Raw genomic sequence first — 8,983 nt, forward strand, 5'->3', positions numbered from 1 at the left:
TGTCTTGCATTTTATGTGTACACTATTAACCCTAATTAGACTATAGTAGGTTTCAGGTACATATAATCCTCTGAGCAACCACTTAAAACAATTCAAAGGCGTATAGCTAGAAAACCAATAGAAGAATTGAAATGTAGTCTTAAAAATATTTGATTATACCAAAAGAAACATAAAAAGTATGATGAGAAGAAGTAACAGATGGGATATATAGAAAACCAAAAGCAAGATGGCAAACTCAATCCCAATAATATCAATAATTACATTCACTATAAATAGATTAAATGCCCAATTAAAAGGCAAAGATTAGGCTGGGTACAGTGGCTCATGACTGTAATTTCAACATTTTGGGAAGTTGAGGCAGGAGGATCGCTTGAGGTGAGGGGTTCAGGATTGCTTGAAGCCAGGTGTTCAAGACCAGCCTGGGCAACACGGTGAGACTCCATCTCAAAAGAAAAAAAAGAAAGAAAATGGGAAATGTCTTAAATCAATGATCTCACTTTCTACTTTAAAAACCTAAAAAAAGAGAAAATTATAGCCAAAAAAGTACAAGAAAGAAAATAATAAACAGCAAAAATAAAGAAAATAGAAAATGAACAAGCAATGAAGAATCACAGTTAAGAGCTGTTTTTTTTGAAAGGAGTAATAAAATTAACCGACCAAGAAAAAAAGAGAGAAAACACAAACGACTAAAATCAGGAATGAAAGAGGGATGTCACTATATAGATCCTACAGATGTTAATGAACTTTTTTTTTGTTTGTTTTTGTTTTTTTTTTAAGATGGAGTTTCGCTCTTGTTCTCCAGGCTGGAGTGCAATGGTGCGATCTTGGCTCACTGCAACCTCCACCTCCAGGGTTCAAGCGATTCTCACGCCTCAGCCTCCGGAGTAGCTGTGACTATAGGCACCACCACCACGCCCAGCTAATTTTTGTATTTTTAGTAGAGATGGGGTTTCACCATTTGGCCAGGCTGGTCTCAAACTCCTGACCTCATGATCCACCTGCCTCGGCCTCCCAAAGTGTTGGGATTACAGGTGTGAGCCACTGCACCCGGCCAAGATGTTAATGAACTTTTCAGGGTGATGGAAATAGTCTATATCATAAATGATATATTATAAAAGGTGAAAGGTTTGTTCGTTCTGAAGAGAAACCAGAGCATCATGAATGATATATTGTTATGTGTATATGCATTTGTTAAAATTCATTGACTTACATACCTAAGATCTATGCATTTGACTGTAAGTAAATTTTACTTCAATAAAAAAAATTAAATTGAATGTGTCATGCTCTCAGTTGGCTTCTTTATTTCCTTTTTTGTACGCTTTCATGCAAACCAGTGTTTAGGTAGGACTTGAATTTATTCAATCCATTCTCTAATTTACAAATGCAGTCTTTGACCTATTCATTTTGCAGTTACTGTAATTGCGTGTTTCTGTTTCCTTTCTTCTTAGATTATGAACTCCTTAAGAAGACTAGCTCTTCTGTACACTGTGTTCTGAGAACCTCATGTGATACCATGAACTTTGTGGGTGCTTGACAAATATCTGGTTTATTTCTTGACTCTCAGCATTTGATCATAATTAAAGCTGCCAGAACTAAACCAAGATAGGATAAAATATCAGGCATTTAAGAGGATGAATTAGAGCATGCCTGGGAATATTTGTGCATATACAGTACATCTCTCCATTCCAAAACAGATGAATAACAATTTGGGTTCATTTCATATTAGCTATTTATTTTCTCTTAATTACTGAGCATGATTAAGACTTCCGGTTTTTTTTTTTTTTTTTTTAAGACAGAGTCTCACTGTTGTTGTCCAGGCTGGAGTGCAATGGCACAATCTCGGCTCACTGCAACCTCCGCCTCCAGGGCTCAAGCGATTCTCCTGTCTCAACCTCCAGAGTAGCTGGGATTATAGGTGCCCACGACCGTGCCCAGCTAATTTTTTGTATTTTTAGTAGAGACAGGGTTTCACTATGTTAGCCAGGCTGGTCTCGAACTCCTGACCTCAGGCGATCCACCCGCCTCGGCCTCCCAAATTGCTGGAATTACAGGCGTGAGCCACCGCGCCTGGCCTGACTTCCTGTTTTTAATGGGCCCAGGAAGTCACCTCAAAAATGTCACTTTGTTGTAAAAGCATCTTTAACAAAGTTAACAATTCTGTGACCCAATTCCTTGTTAGAAACTCCATTAATGGAAATGATATTACATAGGATGCATAGGAAAAAAACCCTAATGTCAGTTAAATGCGTATATAAGTATGTACAACATCCCCATGGAAAACACTAATTAAAAGAAATTTAAATGGGAGGAAAATATCAAATACCCACTGGTATCTTGAACCTAAGAGAGGGGATAAGGTTAACTACTAAGGGTGTGTCCATGGGAGACAAGAAAGTATAAAAGGGAGAAACTCTGGGCAGACAGGGGAGAAAGAGAAAGAAATGGAGGACAAATGGGGAGAACATTTATTTTAAGGCATCAGAAGTTTGAGTTCATCAATTCAGGGGCCATGTGCTCCTTTCTTTCATCCTCAGCATTTATTGTGCATTGATTTTGCACCAGGTGCTTTGCAAGGCTCTGAGGCTCTGGAAACTGTCCCTGCCCTTGGGGCAGTCTAGGATTTCATGGGTATGTACAAAGAATCTCATATCTCCAGCATTTGGGCAACCGTCTCTCTTACTGCATTTGTTCCCTTTATGGATCCTAGTAGTCTACCTGCTCCCTATTTAGGTTTTCAACTCTCATGAAGATTCTGCTGTATTTTATAACCTCACTTTTTACTTCCCAGAGCACTTTATGCAGTGGAAACAGCATAGCATCATGGCCCTTCAGCCCCAGAGAAGGGGTTTTTGCCTTGGGCCCCATGTCTTAGAGGGCTCCATATATCACAAAAACAAAAATATAAGTTTATTAAGAAATCCATAGGCAGGAGTTACCTGTGGTATGGTCTCAGCTGTGGCACAGCATGACCTGTAATCCCAACAGCCCCTCTCAAGACTAATAGCAGCATTCATCTCGTCATCTCTTGCCCTGTGTCCTTAAAATAAAAGGAGACTGTGTCGGAGTTCTGTGAAGGTTGTAGATTGGGCCACTGCCAGCTTCAGAAACATACTATTTCTGAGGGAAGTATTTGAGCAGTAGAAGTGGTTAGGTAAGAGAAAAAAAATTGTCAATTCTTTCCTCTCAGGTGATATAAATGTATTTTTGCATAATGAATTATATCCCAATACTGCCCAGCATCCATTTTCTTGCTTGCTCTTAACATGGCACCTGGGAAACATTTTGCAATATTAAATGATTTGTATTACTCTTTTTTTTTATTTGAGACAGAGTCTCCCTCTGTCACCCAGGCTGGAGTGCAGTGGCGCGATCTCGGCTCACTGCAAGCTCTGCCTCCCGGGTTCACGCCATTCTCCTGCCTCAGCCTCCCAAGTAGCTGGGACTATAGGTGCCCACCACCACGCCCTGCTAATTTTTTTGTATTTTTAGTAGAGATGGGGTTTCACCGTGTTGGCCAGGATGGTCTCGATCTCCTGACCTCATGATCCACCCTCCTCGGCCTTCCAAAGTGCTGGAATTACAGGCGTGAGCCACCGCGCCCGGCCTGTTTTGTATTACTCTTAAATCTACCTATATGTAGGTCTAGATATAACGTGCATGAAGCATGATACTGATTCTTCACATAAAAGCTTGGATATTAATATTGATTTAAAAGATGGCAAAAGTTAGTATAGGATAATGACTTACATGATGGAATTAAGTGTTCTGTAATACTTTAGCAATTACAATAATTTATAATATGTGGCTTCATTACAATGTTTAGACATACAACATAAAGTTCATGATTTGTTTCTGAATCTAACTATTGCTTTAGAAATTTTATTTCACTTGCTGTTGTCTCAGTGCTGTTGCTCTCCAAATTGAAATTGCTAAAAATAGAAAAAACAAACTTACATAGGGACTTCTGTGGCTCAAGAAAGGCTAATTTAGAGTTACTTATAGTAGAAGCAAATTGTGTAAAAATTTGATTATGACCGCATAATTAGTGATTTTGGTAAAATGAAAGTAAGAGTAGGCCGGGCACGGTGGCTCACGCCTCTAATCCCGGCACTTTGGGAGGCCGAGGCGGGCAGATCACGAGGTCAGGAGATCGAGACCATCCTGGCTAACACAGTGAAACCCTGTCTCTACTAAAAATACAGTAATTAGCCGGGCATGATGGCGTGTGCCTGTAGTCCCAGCTACTTGGGAGGCTGAGGCAGGAGAATAGCGTGAACCTGGGAGGCAGAGGTTACAGTGAGCTGAGATCACGCCACTGCACTCCAGCCTGGGCGATAGAGTGAGACTCTGTCTCAAAAACAAAACAAAAAAACAAAACAAAACAAAACAAAAAAAACCAGGAAGTAAGAGTAGTTTTATAGAATCAGTGTAATTAATGAATTATGTATGCCTTTGTTACCCAGTTTTCACTGGCTCATCAACAGAACACTCTGACATGTGCAATTGTAATTCAATTCAATTGTCTTTGATATTTACCTGACTTGTGATCATATAAAAACATAGTTTTATACATTTTAAAATTTTGTTGTTTATAAAGGTAATTTGTCAAGGTAAGAGGTTAGAATATATTTTATCTGAAAGTTTATTAATGTTACCAATAACTTTTAAGTATTTTCTCTATTGGTATGTGGGTCTCTTTGTATTTTTGTCCTGGGCCATGCAAATGTTAGGGGAAGTTCCAGAAAGTAGCATGTGATTAATACATTTTTGTTTACTGGTTGATGTAGGATCTTCACGGCAAATAAACATTTTCTTCGTGCTTAGAATTGTTTTCCTTTTTAAAAACAGTGCTTTGACTTGCTGAAAATCTTTCTCTAGCAGTTTGAAAACAAAAGTTTCTGGTGATTTCTTTTTTTTTTTTTTGAACAATGCTGATGTTTTGAAATGTATGTGTTGGCTTCCTTTGCCTTTCTGTTTCCCTTCCCCTTTCTGAAAAGTTCAATTATAGGCCAGGCGTGGTGGCTCACACCTGTAATCTGAGCACTTTGGGAGGCCTAGGAAGGTGGATCACCTGAGGTCAGGGGTTCAAGATCAGCCTGGCCAACATAGTGAAACTGCATCTCTACTAAAAATACAAAAATTAGCCAGACACGGTGGCACGTGCCTGTAGTCCCAGCTACTCAGGAGGCTGAGGCACGAGAATCACTTGAACCTGGGAGGCGGAGGTTGCAGTGAGCCGAGATTGTACCACTGCACTCACTCCAGCCTGGGTGACAGAGTGAGACTCCGTCTCCAAAAAAAAGTTCAGTTATAAAGGCAGGATTGTGACAGAGCAAGGTGGTTATCACATTGTGAGGTGGGCAGTCTCAAGGGGGAACCAGGTCACAAGCAGGGTGTGAGGAGCATCCTTCCAGGGGTCAACCTGACCAGGTGAGTCAGAGACCACATGGGAGGAAGAGGCTGCCATACAGGGGTGAAGCCTTGAGTGGGGTAGTGAGGACATTCATGAGGAGGGGCTCTCTGGTGGGGAGTGCCAGAGCCCAAGCAGGGTGGTAAGGTCACCAGGCATGGGGGCAGCTTGGCTTGAGGTTTCCTGGCAGGATAAAGAGGGCCTCTAGGCAGGAGAGACCCAGAAGCAGTCATGGGAGGCTCATTACAAACAAGGGGCTTGATAAAAAAGTAAAGATCTCAAGAAAAAGGGAAGTCAAGATTTTTACTGTCTAATAGAAAGGGAGAAAACTACAATGAATGCTACGATGTTAGATTAGAATGGGTTGTATCTATGTGAACTCATGGTTTTCAGTAAATATAATATTAAATCAATAAGATAAATATAGCACTAAAAATAGGGGTGTGTGTGTGCATGTGTGTGTGTGTACGTGTGGCCTTGCAATAGCAAACAACCCCCCGAGAGAAATAAGCACAACTTTCACCCAGATTTTTAAATGTCATTTTCTACTAAAAAGGACCAAGGGGTTTCCAGAGATATGACTAATTCCATTTTTAGATGAAACTTTTGGAACGTCTTGTTGAGCTAGAGATCAAAAGATTATCTTAGAAATTATAGGACCATGTCAAAAGTACCCAGAAGCAAGCTTGAAGGAGATTTCACTTGACAATTTTAGCATCAAAAAATGGTATCTATCATCTAAGGGATTATAACCCATTGACTATAATAGGAAGTCATGAGTCCATGCTAATATAAATTAATAAATGGAACATCTGATAAAGAATGGGTTATTTACATTGTTTCAAAGTGACTCCACACAAAATATTCATTAATTATAAAGAGAAGAGTAAGTTTATAGTGGAGATGCCTGGCAGACACCACCTTAATCAAATGATTAAAGCTGATATTATCAGTAAAGGAACAAATAAAAATGCAATGAGAGGAACACATCATAATTTCTGTAATATTCCTGCTGAAGGCACGTAACCTGAATTTAATCATGAGAAAATGTCAGACAACTCCAAATTAAGAGACATTCTATAAAATAAGTGCTCTGTAATCTTCAAAAATATCAAGGCCATGAAAGTCAAGGAAAGACTGAGGAAATGTTCTAGGCTGAAGGTGACTAGAGACAGGACAACCAAATGCAATATTTGGTCCTTTTTTTTTTTTTTTTGAGACAGAGTCTCTCTCTGTTGCCCAAGCTGGAGTGCAGTGGCCTGATCTCTGCTCATCTGCAAACTGTGCCTCCCAGGTTCAAGTGATTCTCCTGTCTCAGCCTCCCAAATAGCTGGGATTACAGGTGTGTACTACCACACCTGGCTAATTTTTGTATTTTTAGTAGAGATGGGATTTTACTGTGATGGCCAGGCTGGTCTCAAACTCCTGACCTGAAGTGATCCATCTGTCTTGGCCTCCCAAGTGCTGGGATTACAGGCGTGAGCCACCGCACCTGACTGCAATATGTGATCCTTAACTGGATCTATAAAGGACATTAATGGGACAATTGGGGTCTGAGGATGAAATTTTATTGTAGTATCAGTGTTAGCTTTCTAATTCTGATGGTTCTGTTGTGAATTTGCAGGAAAATGTTCTTGTTTGTAGGAAATACATGCTAAAGTACTTGTGAGTATTTGGGCATCAGGTTAGAAACTTATTCTCAAATGATTTCTTCCAGAAGAAAAGTTGTTTGAACTCTACTTGCAACTTGTCTGTAAGTTTGAGGTTGTTCCAAAATAAAGAGTTTATACTAAATATAAACATTTAAAAATTATCCTTTAAATTGGCTAAATATAATTCTGAAAATGAATTAAAAAATAACAAATCAGCCTGGGTACAGTGGCTCACACCTGCAATCCCAGCACTCTGGGAGGATGAGGCAGGAGGATAACTTGCGTCCAGGAGTTTAAGACCAGTTTGGGCAACACAGCAAGGCCCCATCTCTACAATTTTTTTTTTTTTTTAAGATGGAGTCTCGCTCTGTCACCCAGGCTGGAGTGCAATGGCATTATCTCGGCTCACTGCAACCTCCACTTCCTGAGTTCAAGTGATTCTCCTGCCTCAGCCTCCTGAGTAGCTGGGATTACAGTCATGTGCCACCACACCCAGCTAATTTTTTAATTTTTAGTAGAGACAGGCCTTCACCATGTTGTCCAGGCTGGTCTCAAACTCCTGACCTCGTGATCCACCCATCTCGGCCTCCCAAAGTGCTGGAATGAACCTCCCAAAGTGCTGGAGTGAACCACCATGCCCAGCCAATTTTTTATTTTTTTTTAAATTAGCTGGGTGTGGTGGTGTGTGCTTGTAGGACCAGCTACTTGGGAGGCTGAGGTGAGAGAGTTGCTTGAGCCCAGGAGGTGGAGGCTGCAGTGAGCTATGATTACACCACTGTATCCCAGCCTGGGTGACAAAGTGAGACCCTGTTTTATAAATAAATAAGTAAGTAAATAAATAAATAAATCAGTTTTAGCCAACTACCTAAATACACTCCCAAGAGCACAGTTTAAGTAGGACAACCCAGGTATGTGTGTGTGTGTGCCTGTGCGCACGCATGTGCGTTTGTGTGTGTGTGTGATGTTCTAATGAAATGGCAGGTGTTCAAAGGGTATAAAGTTTTAGTTACACAGGAGGAATAAGTTCTAGAGATGTGTGTTGTACAGCATGGTGACTACAGTTAATACTAATGTACTGTACACTTGAAAATGGCTAAGAGTATTTTTAAATGATCTCACTACAAATAATGATAGTTTGTCAGGTAATGCATATGTTAATTAGCTTAAATTAATGATTCCACTATATATATATATATATATATATATATATTAAAACATCACATTGTACCCCATAAATATATACAATAAGAAAGAAATGGGAGATAAAATGTGACAAATTGTGTGCGTTGTAAGTGATAAATAAGCACAAAATGCCATACAGCAAGGGTGAGAAGGCTCTATTCTGTATGAATACTGACGAGCCCTCAGTACTGAGGTCTGAAGTGGACTGCTGAGTGTAAAGTCTATTTCTACATTATGAGGGCAAAAAATAGCATGTGTTCCTATCTGCTAAGGCAGAGCATCGCAAGTGGCTGCATTAATTGATTGATTCATCTTGGCTCTGCCATTCCTGTGAGACCCAGACAAGTCACTTAATCTCCCTATGCCTCAATTATCTCATATATAGAATAACGATAACAGTGCCTACCTCATAGGTACTCATAGGGTGAACTTAGATAAGTTAATATATGTAAAGTGCTTAGAACATTGCCTGCTACAGAACAAGCACTACATGAAAATGTTAGCTATTATTTTTGTTTTGTTATTTATTTATTTTTGGTTTTTTACTTTTTTTGTTGTTGTTTTTTGAGATGGGGTCTTACTCTGTCACCCGGGCTGGAGTGCAGTGGTGTGGTTATGGCTCACTGCAGCCTTGACCTTCCAGGTTCAAGTGATCCTCCCACCTCAACCTCCTGAGTAGGTGGGACTACAGGCATGCGCCACCATGCCCAGAAAATTTTTGTGGTTTTTTTGTAGAGAT

Source organism: Pan troglodytes, chromosome 1 (genome assembly GCF_028858775.2).
Source record: "Pan troglodytes isolate AG18354 chromosome 1, NHGRI_mPanTro3-v2.0_pri, whole genome shotgun sequence".
Taxonomy (NCBI): Eukaryota; Metazoa; Chordata; class Mammalia; order Primates; family Hominidae; genus Pan; species Pan troglodytes.